Source organism: Papio anubis, chromosome 5 (genome assembly GCF_008728515.1).
Source record: "Papio anubis isolate 15944 chromosome 5, Panubis1.0, whole genome shotgun sequence".
Lineage (NCBI taxonomy): Eukaryota > Metazoa > Chordata > Mammalia > Primates > Cercopithecidae > Papio > Papio anubis.
Genome location: NC_044980.1, coordinates 75258334 through 75274729, shown reverse-complemented (window position 1 = coordinate 75274729; position 16396 = coordinate 75258334). Strand labels below are relative to the sequence as shown.

Genomic DNA, 16396 nt, shown 5'->3' with positions numbered 1-16396 from the left:
ATAGGTTCTTGTATTACTTAAACTAGGTTTGGAGATGTTGATTCAATTCCTGACTTCCAGTTTCAGCTAAAACAATCCAATTAAAATTCAAATTAAAAAAAAAAAAAAAAAGCCCTGCTTTTCACAGCCCACAAGTAGTAACATCTATAGATCTCTAGTTCCCTCTTATATAAAATGCTAGAATAGAATATCTCTTCCTTTGTCAGCCCCTTGGCTCAGTCACACAGACGTAAATTACCAAACCATTGCTGTGGCTACAGTGCTTTATGATCTGCTGTCCCTCAAACCCACACCTCTTCATGACTGTCATGTCTCAACCCAAAGGACAACCACAGCAGCTGCTATTTGGACCAAGAGCCAGGCCTGTGGCCACACAGACCTCGCCTTCAAAGGGCTGCTAAATGCAGGGTCTTGTTGGGTTAGGAGTGTTTCTTCCAGGCAGCCCTAGCACGTGTGGGGTATATGAGAGCTCTTGCAGAATGGCTTCCCACACATGGCATCCTAGAGGACCTAATGAGGTGTCACATAAAAAATACTCCTTAATTAAGTGACCTCAGAGGGGGAAACAGCAGGTGGGCAATGTCAGGGTGCTACTGGCAGGAAAATCAAATAGATGCTTATTAGCTTTACCTCATCAGTAAATATCACTGCCTTGGAGAATGAAGAAAAACAATAAATAACCCTTAGTATCTTGAAACATTGGCCTTTTAGCACACACAACTACCCCACCCAGTCTTCCGTTTGTTCTGCTTTATTTACAGTCCCTTATATTAAACTCATGCACTAATTAGTTTTACCCCCATTAATTATTTGTATTTACAGTTAAAATATATCACATCTTCCTAGGTGAAATGTATTTGAGTATTTGCTGAGTCCTACTACGTGCCAGGTGCTTCTTGGTGTGTTATCTTCGGAAACCTTTACACCAACCAGGTGAGGCTGTGAGTTGCCCGACATCATTCAGTTATCAAGTAGAAGAGAAGCATTCAAGCCCCCGTTCCATGGCAGCTGCCACCCACTATTGACGGGACCCACTTTCTCCCCCATCTTTGTCGTCTAATTTGAGTGTGTTCCCTATTCTTTTTGGAATCATCTTTTTGTGGCTTTTACCCACTGATCCTTGCTCTCCTCATTCTTCTGTTTTCTAAGCTTTTCTCAATTCTCTGCACTTCTTTCTTTATACTCTTAATTCTTTACCCTTCGCCTTTTCCCTTGATACTGGGCACCCCAAATCCTCACATTAGCAATACACCAAGGAAAGACACAGACTATTCATACCATCTACCCTGACTCCCTCATTTAAAGAAACCAACGATGGGAAAAGTTAGGCAACAAATCCAAGGGCCCACTGATAGTCAGGAGTTGGACTATGTTAAAACAATTAATTGGGAAGCCATTAGGCTGAGATGGCTCCAGCACATTGGGTTATATAAGCAAACAGAAACTTAACTCACTGCAAACAGTCAAGCAAAACTTAGGCTTAACTAATCAGAAACCGCCAACTCACCTCTAGCTAGAGACTTTCCACTTTAACCAATGACATCTTTTATTTGTTTTGTTTTCAAAAACACATTATAAAAGTTTATCTTTTCACACCTTCAGGAGAACCCTGAACTGCTTACAGTCCGGTGCTACCCAATTCATGAATTGCTATCTGTTCAAATAAACTTATTACAATATGAATGTGCCTAATTTTATGTTAATAACAGTGTAAAAATTAAATCTTAATTTTCACTTTGGTGTTTTTTCAGGCTCTACAAGTTTCCTCTCATGTTCCTTAACCATAATCACACAGTACAAGTCCACTTGTCCTCACTGAATAGCTTTCCTGGAGATCTGCACCCCACCCGGGCTGTCCTGTTCAGCACTTTCAACATGTGTGCACCAGACTTGAGCTCCCTGAGGGCACAGACCTTGGTTTTTTGCCTTTGTGTCTCCAGCACTTGACACTGAGTTGGCGCCTATAAAGGATTGTTGGATGAATGAATGAATGAATGAATGAATGAATCCTGTTTCTTCACAGGTCCCAAAACACACCTTCTCCATTTCTACCTAGATTGTCTTCAAGTTCTCCCTGCCTGAAACACTTTACCCCACTGGTTTCTTCTCCTGGTTTATTCCATTCACATTTCAAAGACAAGCTCAAATCCCTTCTCTTCCATTGAGCATTTGCAAAGCACTCCAGCTTACCTGGATTTTTCTCATCCCTAATCTCCTGTAGAAATCGTCCATCTAGGATGGACATGGTGGCTCAGGCCTTTAATCCCAGCACTCTGGGAGGCCAAGGCAGGTGGATCACGAGGTCAGGAGATGGAGACCATCCTAGCTAACATGGTGAAACCCCGTCTCTACTAAAAATACAAAAAATTAGCCGGGCATGGTGGTGGGCACCTGTAGTCCCAGCTACTCGGGAGGCTGAGGCAGGAGAATGGCGTGAACCCGGGAGGCAGATCTTGCAGTGAGCTGAGTTCACACCACTGCACTCTAGCCTGGGTGACAGAGCAAGACTCCGTCTCAAAAAAAAAAAAAAAAAGAAAGAAAGAAAGAAAGAAATCATCCATCTATATAATTCAATTTAAAATTTAATTATATGTTGTTTGCTTCATTCATGTGAGTCTTATCACAAGATCTTTAGGAATAAGTATCAATTCTTATATTAAAATAATAATTAGAATGTAACTAGAGCTTTGTAGCTCACAAAGTACTTTTTTCACACAATATTGTCTCCTTTAGTCCTCTCAGCAACCCCATGGGGTAGGCACTGGATGCATCTGCTCTAGTTCCAGGTGTGCTTCCGCCTGGTTCTGTGATCCTCAGAGCCAAGGCTCTTCCTTCACAGGCTGCCCTGTGCCATGTGGGGATCCCACTGATACACTTGTCAATGGACAAAAGAACTGATATATACATTCAGTAGCACTTCACATGTATTTAACCATACGCTTTTTGAAATTAATACCCCAACACTTCCCTAATCTACATTTTTCTATCTTTCATTTCATCTTAATCCTCTATTTCCCCTTTATCCCTGTTGAAACAAATTAGGTGCATAATTAGAAATCTGGGTTCCTTTCACTCAGCCTTTAGATCATAAACTCATTGCACAGTTAACATTTTAGGGTGATTAAAGCCATTGCCACATATCTACTGTCAAAGAAGATTTAGGATTTGGTCATGGAGGCTACCTGAGATTATCCCATTTATTATACCACTGGGGAAAAGTAAAGATATTGGTGCTTGTTCTACCTGAAAGACAAGCTAATATGAATCAGGTTGATAGGAACTTACTCCCAGGTGATTATGTTTTCTCCTTTTGAAAGAACTTGGGTCACAGAAGTACCGAAGGAGCTCAAAGGAGGTTCTTATAAAAGAGTGAAGACCCATTGTCTGTTGGCTTCTACTCAGAATCAATGCCCAACAATGATCCTGAATTTAAGGAGCCCTCCACTTAGGCTAAGTGAACACTAACATTTTCATTCTGCCAGTGGTTTTTGTTGCTTTGGGTAACAACTTTGCATTTAAAAAATTCTTTCCCCTCGATTTCACCAAGTATATTCTCTTACAAAAGTTCATGATCTAATTGCACTTTTTATAACATGAACTTACATGCATGTTGTAACATGCAGTTACCATGCTTGGTCTGGGGACAAGTTAGGGGCAGCCTGAGAGAATAAAAGTTATATAAGAATTAAGGTATTTTTAAATGAAATCCTGAAACTATTCCATATGATACTACACATACATATCATTGTACAGTTGTCAAAACTCATAGATTGTACAACACCCAAAGTGAACCTTAGTCTAAACATGGACTTTGGGTGGTTATGGTGTATCAATGTAGGTTCATCAATTATAAGAAATGTACCACTCTGATGGGGGATGTTAATAATGACAGAAGCTATGCATGTGTGGGGCAGGGATATATAGGATATCTCTCAAGTTTGCTATGAACCAAAAACTGCTCTAAAAAAGTCTTTTAAAAAAAAAAGTCTACTTTAAAAAATAAAATTCAGCTTCTGCTAATATACACACATACATTCACATTCAATACTATTCTATTTTTTGTTTTATAGGAGTCAGAAATATTCATGTACCTTGATTGCAAGTCACTTTTACTTTCACATCATGACATTTCAGTGAAAAAGAAACAATGAAAAGTGGGTTCCAATAAAGAGGCCAAGAAACCCACTGAAAGAATTAAGTCTGATTCCCAATAACTGTGGAAAAACCTCAACAGAAATTCAGCCAGCTTATGGTCAGTTTTAAACTTATGTTCATCTTCAAGATTTACTAGCTAGAAGAGATGAGTTGTAGAAATCGATGCTTGCACAGCCTTTTCCAATCTTCACTCATAACTATCCCTTAGGAAAGAATGCTTTCTTTTATTTTCTGCCTTTTATCCACAACCTGTCAACAACCTCTTCCATGCAACTGGTAAGTGAAAACCCTCTGTCAATAAACAGCTCATGCACTTGTCTATAGCTTCGGGAGCTTCTTTCTGAGGTTCCCCACATGAACAAAGGACAAGGCTCTTTCTTGGGCAGTTCCAATAAAGTAGCTGCAGCCACTTTATTAGAAACTAGCTAGACAAGGCTGGGTGCGGGTGGCTCATGCCTGTAATCCCAGCACTTTGGGAGGCCGAGGTGGGCAGATCATGAGGTCAAGAGACTGAGACCATCCTGGTCAGCATGGCGAAACCCCGTCTCTACTAAAAATACAAAAAAATTAGCTGGGCTTGGTGGCACGCGCCTATAGTCCCAGCTACTCAGGAGGCTGAGGTAGGAGAATTGCTTGAACCTGGGAGGTGGAGGTTGCAGTGAGCTGAGATCGTGCCACTGCACTCCAGCCTGGTGACAGAGTGAGACTCTGTCTAAAAAACAAAAGAAAGAAAAAAAGAAACTAGCTAGACAATAATCTAGACAGAGCTGCTTCTCTGCTGTTGTATCTACTCTTCCCTCAGCACTGGTTTTCTGAAGCTCCCAGTGGTCTAATTTTTCAAGTCATTTGTCTACTTCCAACTATCCTTGGTAGAAGGTTCTAGTGATAAATATATTACGACTGAACCAAGCTTTCTCTAGTTTATTAATTCAAACAAATTAATTAATTATTCAAACATGTGCTTCCTGAGGCCCATAACAACTTCTTTCAACTCCAGATTGTCAAGCACTCACATGTGTGTTATCTTTGGACTTGCAACCAGTAAGAGGGAAAGTAGAATGGTCAGAAAGCAGAGAAGGAAACCTGTTTTCTTAGAAAAATGTCAGAAGCCATCTCTTATCTCAAATCAACAAAGACTGTGAAAGGAAAGAGAAAAAAAATGAATATTGTATATAGGCCATAATCCATCACTGTAAGTCCAGTAAACCTATCACAAGAACGTCCAAGCTTGCTTCTGTTTTCTAATAACATTTCTTTGCCCATCAAATAAGAATTAAGATCCTTATCTTGTTATGGTGGCAACATGCCTTGCTTTAGGATGGAATATCATTTAGAATTTGTACTCAGAAATTGTCTTGACACTTTTCTCTTGTCTACTTTAAGAGAAAGAGAAAGCCCAGGAGAAAAAGAAGTATTCAGGGAGTGAAGAAGTATTGAGTTCCTTTTATAGGAACTTTGTAACCCTTCTTTTCATCACTGGTTCTTCATTTTAGGAAGAGCTGGAGATAAAAATTGTGAGGTTAATCAGAATACGGGTCTCATGTAATGCATTTCATGTGTCTTCTAATGATTCCTAGTAAATCCTAATAGGTTAGGGAAAGTGGTCCATTAGCTGCTGTGTCTTCCATCTGCCAAATCCTTTCCCATAATCCTTGGTAAATTCCCCAAATCTGCCTTTTTTTTTTCTTTTTTTTTTTTGGTGTGTGTGTGTGTGAGAGAGAGAGAGAGAGACAGACAGACAGAGAAAGAGAGAGAGACAGAGCCTTGCTCTATCACACAGGCAGGAGTGCAGTGGCACAGTCATGGTTCACTGCAGCCTCGACCTCTCGAGCTCAAGCATGTTCATCCTACCTTTGCCTCCCAAGTAGCTAGGACTACAGGCACACGCCACCACACCCAGCTAATTTTTGCATTTTTATTTGTTTGTTTGATTTTGGTTTTCATTTGGTTTGGTTTGGTTTTTTGAGACGGAGTATCACTCTGTCGCCCAGGCTGGAGTTCAGTGGCACGATCTCAGCTCACTGCAACCTCCACCTCTCGGGTTCAAGCGATTCCTCCTGCCTCAGCCTCCTGAGCAGCTGGGACTACATATACGTGCCACCACGCCAAGCTAATTTTTGTGTTTTTAGTAGAGACGGAGTTTCACCATATTGGCCAGGCTGGTCTTGAACTTCTGACCTCATGATCCACCCGCCTTGGCCTCCCAAAGTGCTGGGATTACAGGTGTGAGCCAACGTGTCTGGCCAATTTTTGCATTTTTAGTAAAGACAGGGTTTCACCATGTTGCCCAGGCTGGTCTCAAACTCCTGGGCTCAAGCGATCTGTCTGCCTTGGCCTCCCAAAGTCCAGGGATTACAGGCGTAAGCTACCACACCCAGCCTCTGGCTTTTTTCTAGCCACAATCAACTTTTATTCAATTAACTAAGTCTCCAAAACTTCCCATGCTCCCACGAGGAAGTGAGTAGAGGTATAAATGAAACAAGATTGGCTATGTTAATAATTTTTGAATCTGAGGGATGAGTATGTGAGGGTTTATTACACTCTTCATTAGCTGTAGATATACTTTATGTATATTTGAAATTGTCCTTAATAAATATTTTACAATAAAAAGTCTATCAATCATCTCAGTCAAGTGTAGCGTTTTAAATAATAAATTCTGAAAAAAAATCTTCAAAAAAATACTATAGCATCATAGCTATTTTAAATTCTGTCCCTAGGCAATATAACAGAGCCCTTTCTTGCCCCTTACTGCAGGTAATTCAGATGATGCACTCTTTCCTCACCTCCTCTCTGCTCTTCTCTTGCACTTATAAAACATAATCAGTCGTTTAGACTGGAGTGTGGTGGATTCTTGGTTCTATGATTCTCAATAGTGTATACATCTCTTCTGGCTAGGAAAGGCAACCCCTAAAGGAATGGCTTTGCCAACTTACAAATTAGTTGGGAAGATCATTTGTGGGCAAATCCTTTGCACCTCCAATGTAGTAGATGCTGTTGGTGCCCTCCTCCGATCCCCTTCACCAGCTAGGACACCAGCCTCTCGCTGCAGAGAAGGTTGGCCAGGGCCATGCTGATAAACGTTTAACATCTGGCTGCCTGCAGGAGTGTAAGGCCTGGGATTTGTAGCTTTTGTTGATTTTCATGATGTAATGCTTCCATCATGGCCGATTGCAAGCTGTCAGGGTGAAGTCACAGAACGGGCATTTGGGAAGTGCTGTGCAGTCAGCACTTGTGAGCTGTGGTTGAGCTGACTCCAGCACACCATGGCTACATACAGCTTGTAACTGTTCCTTTCTCTGGGGAATTGCCTCCTGACTGAAGACTGTCGCCTTTCAGGCTTCACCCATGGATATCCGTAAATGATGACCAACTGATATGGGTGTACAAAATTCCAGCCCCCGTGCCTCGAGGTGGGTCAATTCTGTGGTATGAATTATTCATCAGAACCCACCCACACGCACACAATGAATCAGATCACATTCCTTGAGAGGACATCATTGTACAGCTCTTTGCCCTTTCCTCTCCTGCTTCTCTCACTTATTAGCAGGTTTTTCCCCCTAAAGAATATGCCATGCCCTTAGGGAATTGCATGCAGCTGAATGCTTGCCTCAGGCACTGCTTCAAGGGAACCCAGCCTGAGATACATTCAAAACGTACCCCAAGGGGCAAGCTTTCCTAAAACTTCCCTCCAATACACTCCAAATAATACAAAGAGATAATTCTAATCTTAGGAGATACAAAAGTACAACCCAAAGCATCCAACTACAGACCCCACATTTTTAAAGTCTTTTTTCACAGTAAAAATGCATGCAAAATTTTAACCTATGTTCCATAATATCTCTGTTTAACACTAGAAATGTCATATTTTTTCTCCAGAATTCTTGTGTAGAGTCCATGTTCCAAGATGCTAGATTGTATACATCCCATGGCTGTTCCAACTATGAAGGTAAACATGCCCAAGTCAGAAAAGCCTGAATAAACTTGAAAGCCACTCAAAGCCTGGCTGCTCAGCTTTCAACTCGCAATGAGCAGTGTGCATTGCCAATCCTCAGAGACTGTCTCTTCAGCACTAGAAGGTCAGAGCAGACCTACTCCAAACACAGTATTACTGTATCCAAGTTTCTCCTTTAGTTTCATCAGGAAGGAAGGAAGGGAGGGAGAGTAAAAAAGGAAAGGAATTCCACCACCAAGAGTTAGACTTCAAAATGATCTTCATGTATTCTTTCGTGTCTTCCTTTTACAGATGGGAAAACTAAGATCTGAAGCACAAAGTAATTTACTGAAGGTCACAAAAGCAGTTAATGCTGGAACCAAGATCCCCACATCTCTGGATTTTCAGGCAGGTTTCTCTCCTTGCCCATGTTGCCTGCCCAGCTTCTGAGGACAACCTTGATTGTCCTGTGAACTGGGGTCACTCAGTCAAATGCCTCTGCGGATACCCCAAGGTTGAATGGCAGTTTATTTAGCATGGCAGCTTTCAGACTCCAAGTGTTTCTGAGTGTGTGTTAGAAACCACTACTTCATCCAAAACTGGCCAAAGTGGAGAATTGTTTTGTACTTCCCAGCTGTATTTCCTTGACAATAGATGGTCTGAGAATGCCCTCTGGTGCCTTCCTACTGTGTCTTCAAGCACTTTAGAGGCAGGAGGTGGCTGTGGGAAAGGATGAAGAAAAGCTAGGCTCCTGGAAATGGTTTTTTCTCTCAAACAATGTGGCGTGGGTGTACTGTCAGCACACTGTGGCAGGATTCGACCAGGAAGTTGGATAAAAACATACTGTGCGGTTACGCCTCCTCTGTTGCATTTGCCTTTTTTTCTCTAACGATGAATATAATTCTTTTTAATTGCACAATTATTTAAATACTTATTCAACTCATATTAATACAAGACATAGAAGCAATACCAAATTGGTAGGCATAAAAATCTCTGACACGATTTTAATTTAGGCATATCCTTTTCTGGTTTTCTGCATAATATGATTACCATTTCTCAAGAACATGAGCAAAAGCACACTCCCTGGGTCCCCAGAATGGAGTGCACCTTCTCAAGTACACTGCCACGTTAGTTTTAATTACATGTATTTGAGAAAAAGAAGATTGACACTTCTTCCCCAAGATGCACCCCTCAAGAAGTTGAAAGGAGCACTGACTAGAACAAAGGGAAAAAAAGCAATTAAAGGCTCTCTAGGGCTATGACCTAGATACATTTGTCCCTTTTAATCCTTACATTGATCAGAAATATGAAATATAAGATTTGGGAAGGAGAGTGTCTATTTTAGCCCTCCCTCACATCAGGACTGGTCATGGCAATACCTGTCATTTATTGACTATTAACTCAATGCCAGGTAATATAAGTATTTCACATGAATTATTTCATTTAAATCCTCACAACCACCTCAGGAGAAAGGTGCTATTGTTTTCTGCATTGTATAGATGAGAAACTTGAGTCATGGAGATATTAAATGCATTGCCCAAGGTCACTCAGCCACTAGCAAGGCCAGAGCTCAAGCATCAATCTGCTCGGCTCCCAAGCCCATGCTTTTAGCCCTCCGGATATATGGCGTCCACAACTTTCCTAAATAGCCTTCTTGTTCCCTCTCCTTAAATTCATCCAACAATGAGCAAATCATTCTATTATCTAACAGCTCTCATTGCTTAAATCACTCCTGTTACCCCATATTTGGTACCGGAGTGATGCAGCAGTTTGCTCCCTGTTCTACTTGACCTTCCTTTAAATATTTGAAACCAGATATCAGGTCACTAGTCCACTTTCCCAGTTTGCTCTTCTCTAACTAAAATGTCCCAAGGTCCTCTAAGTGTTCCTTGATTAAGTCGCTGTCCAGGCCTTTCACTACCCAGGTTCACTCCAGCTGTGTAGCAGCTCTCCCCACAAAATGGAAATGCGATAGCTAGCAGTGAACAACACCCTAAATGTAGTCTGACTATAGCAGGGCAGAGTGGGACTACTGCCTCCTTATTACCGAAATCATTTCTAATTAAAAGGCATCTTTAATTCTTACAGCAGTTGTATCACATTGGTCATTCGTGTGGTGACCACAGCCACCAAAAAACCCTTGGCCTTTCTCCCACGGAAAGTAAGATCTTCCCCTAGCACAAATGCACACTAAAGTTCTGAACTAAAATGAAGGATTTATTTAATTTAAATTTCATATTCTTATTTGTTCTGAGTTCTTAATTTTTCCCCACTATTGAGATCATCCAAACCTCAGGTCAAGATGGCCAAAAAGGTGAGGTCCACAGACAGCCCTGAAGCCTCCCTCCCAAGTGGCACCCACTGGAATTCAGTGCCCTTCACATATCCCTGCCAACTGGCCACAAAGCCTCCTAGCTTCACTGTCACCCTGCTCGTATACCTTCATCTTTCCCACAAGGACGTCATAAGAGGCTCTATCAAATGTCTTCCTGAAATCCAGACACATTTTGTCTGTGGAATTTCCCCTCCCCACCAGTCTCCCCACTCTATCAAAAAAGGAAGCAAAGTTCATTGGGCATATCTTGTTTTTAAGCAAACCCACATTTAGCGAATCCATATTTATACATACCACCAGGCTCAACAGGATGTTTATTTCAGAAAATGAACGTTCTTCCAAGAAACCTAATTTTAAATAGAATAGAGAAATAACATTTTAGCTACATTTTTTCACTTGTAAAACCACTTGAAAAAACATATATTTTCAGGTCCATCGATACCACCATGGGGCTCAGCATTTATCATAGTATTTAAGTGATAGACGCCACTTAAATACTATATTTCCAAAATATAATTAAACTTTGACCACAACTGCATTAATCAGGATTGGAACTTTACCTGCATCATACTTTAACCAGAGAAGTAAATCTCACCAAGGCAATTTGATATCTGGATTGAGTTCTGTATTCAGAATACATTAAATTCCACCTTCTAAAACTTTCTGGACAATGACCAGAATGTCTGCCATTCCGGACAATGAAAATTGAGCTGCCATTGAAAGACTTCGATAACACAGATAAAGATCCCATTGCATAAGCATACCATACACACTAAAACCAAAAAGTAAAAAAATAAAAAAATAGATGAGGACATTTTTTAAAGATACTATTTATTGAAAGTAGTGTAACATTTATTGAGAATATGTCAGGATGTTCTGAGAGTTTAACAAACATGAACTCAATCCCTGAAACAACCCTTAATGATAGTCACTTTTATTTTCTTCATTTTTAACAGAAGGGAAGATGAAGGCACAATCAGGTTAAATGACTTGCTCAAAGACACACAGCTAGGAAGTGGCATGGAGCCTCAACAGTGAAAATTAAAAGTGTTATGCTTAAAACTTGAACAAAAAAATTCATAGAGACTTTCCATTCTGCCGTTGGACATTCTCAAAAAATGTCTTAAATACTTTTACTTTTCTCCTCACTTCAGTTGGCAGTGCTATATGTTTCCTCATGAAAGAATAAGTTTAACAGGTAAGAGAATAAGATAAATACATTCTGCAGTGTCAAAGGTCACACATGGCTGGCTTGAGTTTACCATTCTTGGGTCCTTGAGTTCAATTCACTGACTTAATTCTGATCCTTGTGGTAGCTCCAATGTCTACTATTCTGCTGGGCTGGCCCTTCGTAGGTACTAAATAAATCTTTATTGAATTCAATGAAGTGAATTTGTTACTGAGGCATTTCAGGCTGCACCATATAAAGATATTAATAATATCCCTAACATTTACCTCAAAATACTTTCCAAGTCTTGTTAGCTTACCCACTCGTTTACAAAAGACTTAGACTCACATTTCTATGCGTAGGATTTAGGATACTTCGCTCCATGAATTACATTATACTTTTCAGAATTGTGAGAGTTAACAGTCACAAACCCCAATAGAATATTCTAACGTGGCCATATTTTACACAAATTCGGAATAGTGTAATATGAAAAATTCATATAGTCTCTTCACACTCAAAATGTGAAGTAATATAAGTGCCTCAAATTTAAATTCTTTCTGAGGATCAAAGAATTTTAAGGCTAGCAGGCCAAATGAACTGTAAAACTGAATTCAGGATATGGTCTGAATTATGCAAGTTTGGAATTACGCAGTCTTGAAGGCCACATCCTTTTCATAAATGCCACCAACCCCAACACATCACCAAGGGACAACACAAAGGAAGCACTGCTGTATAACAACTTGATGGCTAAAGTCTTGGAGGCCAAACAGGCTCAGAAGCTCCAAGCCAAAGCAGCTGTCCTCAGCCTCTCAAAAATCTATGCAATTGCAGAGAAAAATGCTGAGACACACAACAGGAAGATGAAAATTAAACTCAAGAGACCCATGACCAAATTGCACCCACGCGTCTAAATGTTGGTGGTGCTAGCCCTGAAACAGCGGGCTCCCGGGACTCAGAGAACGAATTATCCATCTCCCCTCTCAAACTCTCTAGCCCTTATAGAACCATAGGCTCTCAGACCTCACCTGGATGAGAAACCACAGCTCTCTCAAAGCCTCATCATTTCAGCGTAAGAGATGCTGACAGATAAACAAATTACCAAATGACAAAGTGAGTTTAGCCTTTGTGCACTGGAAGCAATGGCTGGAAATGTTCATGACCAATTCCACAAAGACAGGCAAACATTCACACTCAGAGAGAGAAAGAGAGACAGAGAGAGAGAGAGAGAGAGAGAGAGAGAGAGAGAGAGAGAGAAAAGGGATAGAGAGAGAGTGAGACAGAGAGAGAATGAGTAACAGTCTACGGTTTCCCTTCCTCCACTGTATGCCCAGTGAAATTGTCCCTGGTATTTAAGAAAGCAAGGACAGAATGAAAACCTAGGAAAAAAAAGGAATTGAGGTTAAGACCAGAGTGACAATGAAAGAAATGAAGGTGGAAGTCTTTTACAAGCACTTGTGAATCTGAAGCAAGAAGTAGCTTCTTTTCTTGGGTTTTATCCTTCCAGTGACCTTCCTAATAGGCAAAAGCTAAAGTCAGTCACTTTCGGTGCCTGTATCAACCTTGTAAGACACACTAAATTCTCTCTGTAATGCATAACTGTCAGCCTCTCTCACTCATCTGGAGTGATTTTTCCAATTAAGCATGACAGACATTTCACTCAAGCCCCCTATTCTAACTCAGAGGCCAGGTCCTGAAGAATGAGACTTCAGTGGCTGCTGACACTTCTTTTGTCACACAAGCCTCTCTAGACAAACAATATTGACTACAAATTTGTCAGGACTTTCTATGGCCATCAATCATGCCTGCCCTTTTGCCTACTTGTGCGCTCCTGTATTTCCCCCCAGTTCCATGCTTAAAACAAGACAAAATTAAACTCAAAAGTGTAACCCTCAAAGTTAGAATCAGCATAAATCCTGGAGTATCTGGAATGTGAATATTCATCTGGCACAACTAATGTACTCCTTACTCTAGAAATTAAAAGCTTTAAAATGATGTACTGCCTCAGAGAAATGTGCACCGGAGTTTCACGTCAGAATGCTTTGGTGTTTGGTGTTTGTCTTTTTGTGTTTGTGTGTGTGTGTGTGTGTGTGTTTTCATTCTTACATGAGTTCTCAGAAAGTATAGGCAGATAAAGGTCTGACTCACAGGTCTCAAACTCCAATGCCTTCAAGGCTAATAGAGCAGAGACGGGGCAGAGTTAAAAGCATTTGCTGCTGTAGACATCGTTATGTATTATCAAGAAATAGTGTGCAGACTGTCCTTTTCTTTTGGCAGAAGCCGAGGCCCTGAGTCCTGCCTGTATGAATGACATGTAAGCTGTGGGCCTGTGATTTTTTCTGTTCTTTCTTCTTCAGTCTGGCTTCATCTCAAGAAGAAAAAAAAAAAAAAAAAAAGTACACATCTCCCCATGCGAGAGAAAGGATGACTTACATTACTGAGAGTGTGTGTGTGTGTGTGTGTTGCCCTGAAGTAATGCCAGCATCCAGAACTGCAACCTTACCTTTTTAATCCTTAAGAACCAGAGACATAGTTGCTCCTGCTCAGCAAAGTCTACAGCCATTTCCAAGAGCTCCATGACAACTTGCATGAGGACCAGGCCACCACCATGGTGAGCTCCAAGGTGGGCTGGTCCACGTCTTGTGATCAAAATGACTGATGCTAGCACCAGAGTGTCCATCATGATAGTTTCTTCTTTTGCTTCTTGAATGAGAAGGAATGGGGATTTTTCAATTAAAGGTTAAAGTATCTTCTTTCTTCAAGGTCTTATTAGCCAACTTGTCAATTGTCTTTCAGCTCAGAGGACAGAAATTCATGGAAATAGGATGCAGGCATCCCTTTTATTTGTCTCCTCCTGCACCTCTGCTACTTGCAGGCACATCCTCAAATGATGAAATATCAACTGCTTCCCAGCATCTTTGGGAGGTGCATATACTTTTACAATGCTGTGTTTGCAAGTTCATTATAATAAAAGCGAAATTCAAAGTTCATAATAACAAAAGTGAAATTCAAAATAAGTACATGTAAAGCAGAATTTTCAGAGCCCCTCTAGTTAACACAGTCATTAATTTGCCTTTCTTCTTTTTCTTGATTTATGAAACTACTAGTTGCAAACTGATGTCGATTCAGAGCAGGAGCCAGGGTGGACAATGGATCTCAGCATCTGACCCTTTTGGAGCAGCTGTCTGAACCACAAGGAAAAATGATCAGGCCTGAAGCCAGTGGGAGAATCACCAAAACAGACAATACAACCCATTTGTTTAATGAAGAAAGAGTTAGGCAACCTACTAGAAACCACAGGCCTGATCCACATTTTTTAAACTTATGACCATGTCTAGAAAAGTTGCTTAACTCTTCTGTGCTCCATTCTTCCAATGCTCAGAGCTCCATGAGACTCATCCAGAGCTCCCATGTGACTCGATGCCTGCCCCACCTCTCCACACCTGCACAACTATCAAAATAACCAGCAAGGAAAGCTTTCTTTAAAAAATGACGATTCCTTGCCTTTACCCTAGGTCTCATCCAGGCCTATGAAATGGGAAATCTGCCTGATGGGGCATTTTTACCAGGAGAATCTAAATGAGCAACTGAATTTAGAAATCACTAGGCTGGAGCAGAAAGAGCAAATGCACAATCCAAGAACCACTTCTCCTACCCCTTTGTCCATGACAGACATTAATAATCAACACCAGCACTCTTTCCCACAGAACCCAGCCAAAGCTCAGGATCCTTCTCCAGATGGAGGTCCAGGCAGCCACTCCCAGTCAATGAGAGCTGGCTCACAAATTGAAACCTTTCTGCCATCCCTGAGTGAGAACCCAGCAGTCCACCAGTATTGTGTGTTCAGTTGCACCTTTCACCCAGCATCTAGAACAGCTCATCGTATAATCCTTTTAGGTTCACAAAATCTTTTCAAACACCTGATCTTCTTTAAGCCTCCCAGAAACCTTGTGAAGTTAAAAGGGTATGTGTTATTATACCCATTTTACAGATTGAGAAACTGGGGGTCACAGAAGTTCTTAGTCTTGCCCAGGGTCAGAGAGCTGATGAAGAATAAGGACAGAAAATTCACCCAGATCTCCTGTTCCTAGACCAGCATTCTTCCTTCTGTAACAAGCTGGGCATGGAGTATTGAGGGCAACATCACCACCTGAGCTTAGCAAAAAACAGACCATACAGTAAACAGTACAGAAGAGGAAAGTGGGCCAGAGAGGTTTAGTAAATTGACCAAGGTCACAAAGCCTTAAAAGCAGCGAGCAAGAACCCCAAGCAGGTCTGTCTGACTCTCCATCTGTGCTCTTCCTGTTTAGATGGTGCGTCCTCCCAGATCAGCACACACTAGGAAAGGGCCTTTCCTCTCCTCTCCCTGAGTTCACTCTCACACACCCTGCGCGTCTGGCCCTCCTCCCAGCCTATTTCCCTTGTTTCCGCTGGTGTCATCCTCTCAGCCACACTCACCTCTCCACCACCCACCCCCCTTCTTGCCCCTGCAACTTCCTTCCAAATGCAGGAGGAAACCGCCCAGCTTACTCACAACGGCCCCAGCCAACAGAGTGCAGATAAGACAAGCACCTTGGCAGCGAGACGCGAATATGAAATTGCAAACAGCTTTTGAAGTTACAGATCCGTAATCTTCTAAGCCAAAGAAGAGGGGTTCGCCTCTTCTCCCCCTCATCTGAATCAACAGTCCAAAGGACTGAACTGAATCCAGCCAGCTTCGGATGTGATCTCACAAGCCCGCCTGCCACACATGCATTTCCAGCCTGTCGCCTGAGCAAAACCCCCACACGGCTTGTCACCACTTAACACA

The 16396-nt window shown here is 41.4% G+C and overlaps 2 long non-coding RNA genes across 4 annotated transcripts in view; one reads left to right on the top strand and one right to left on the bottom strand.

The window, feature by feature from the left end:
- The window catches only part of LOC101008143, a 35246-nt gene that overhangs the window by 10015 nt on the left and 8835 nt on the right, over positions 1-16396 (bottom strand). For all 3 annotated transcript variants that reach the window (XR_001903518.3, XR_001903517.3, XR_001903520.3), the window contains 2 exons: positions 14090-14771; positions 10716-10768 (listed from right to left, as the gene is read on the bottom strand). This is a non-coding gene — a long non-coding RNA (uncharacterized LOC101008143). The remainder of the gene's footprint in view (positions 1-10715; positions 10769-14089; positions 14772-16396) is intronic.
- On the top strand, positions 7472-8487 carry LOC108586337. Its single transcript, XR_001903523.3, has 3 exons — positions 7472-7565; positions 8032-8101; positions 8399-8487. It is a non-coding gene; the product is annotated as an uncharacterized LOC108586337 (long non-coding RNA).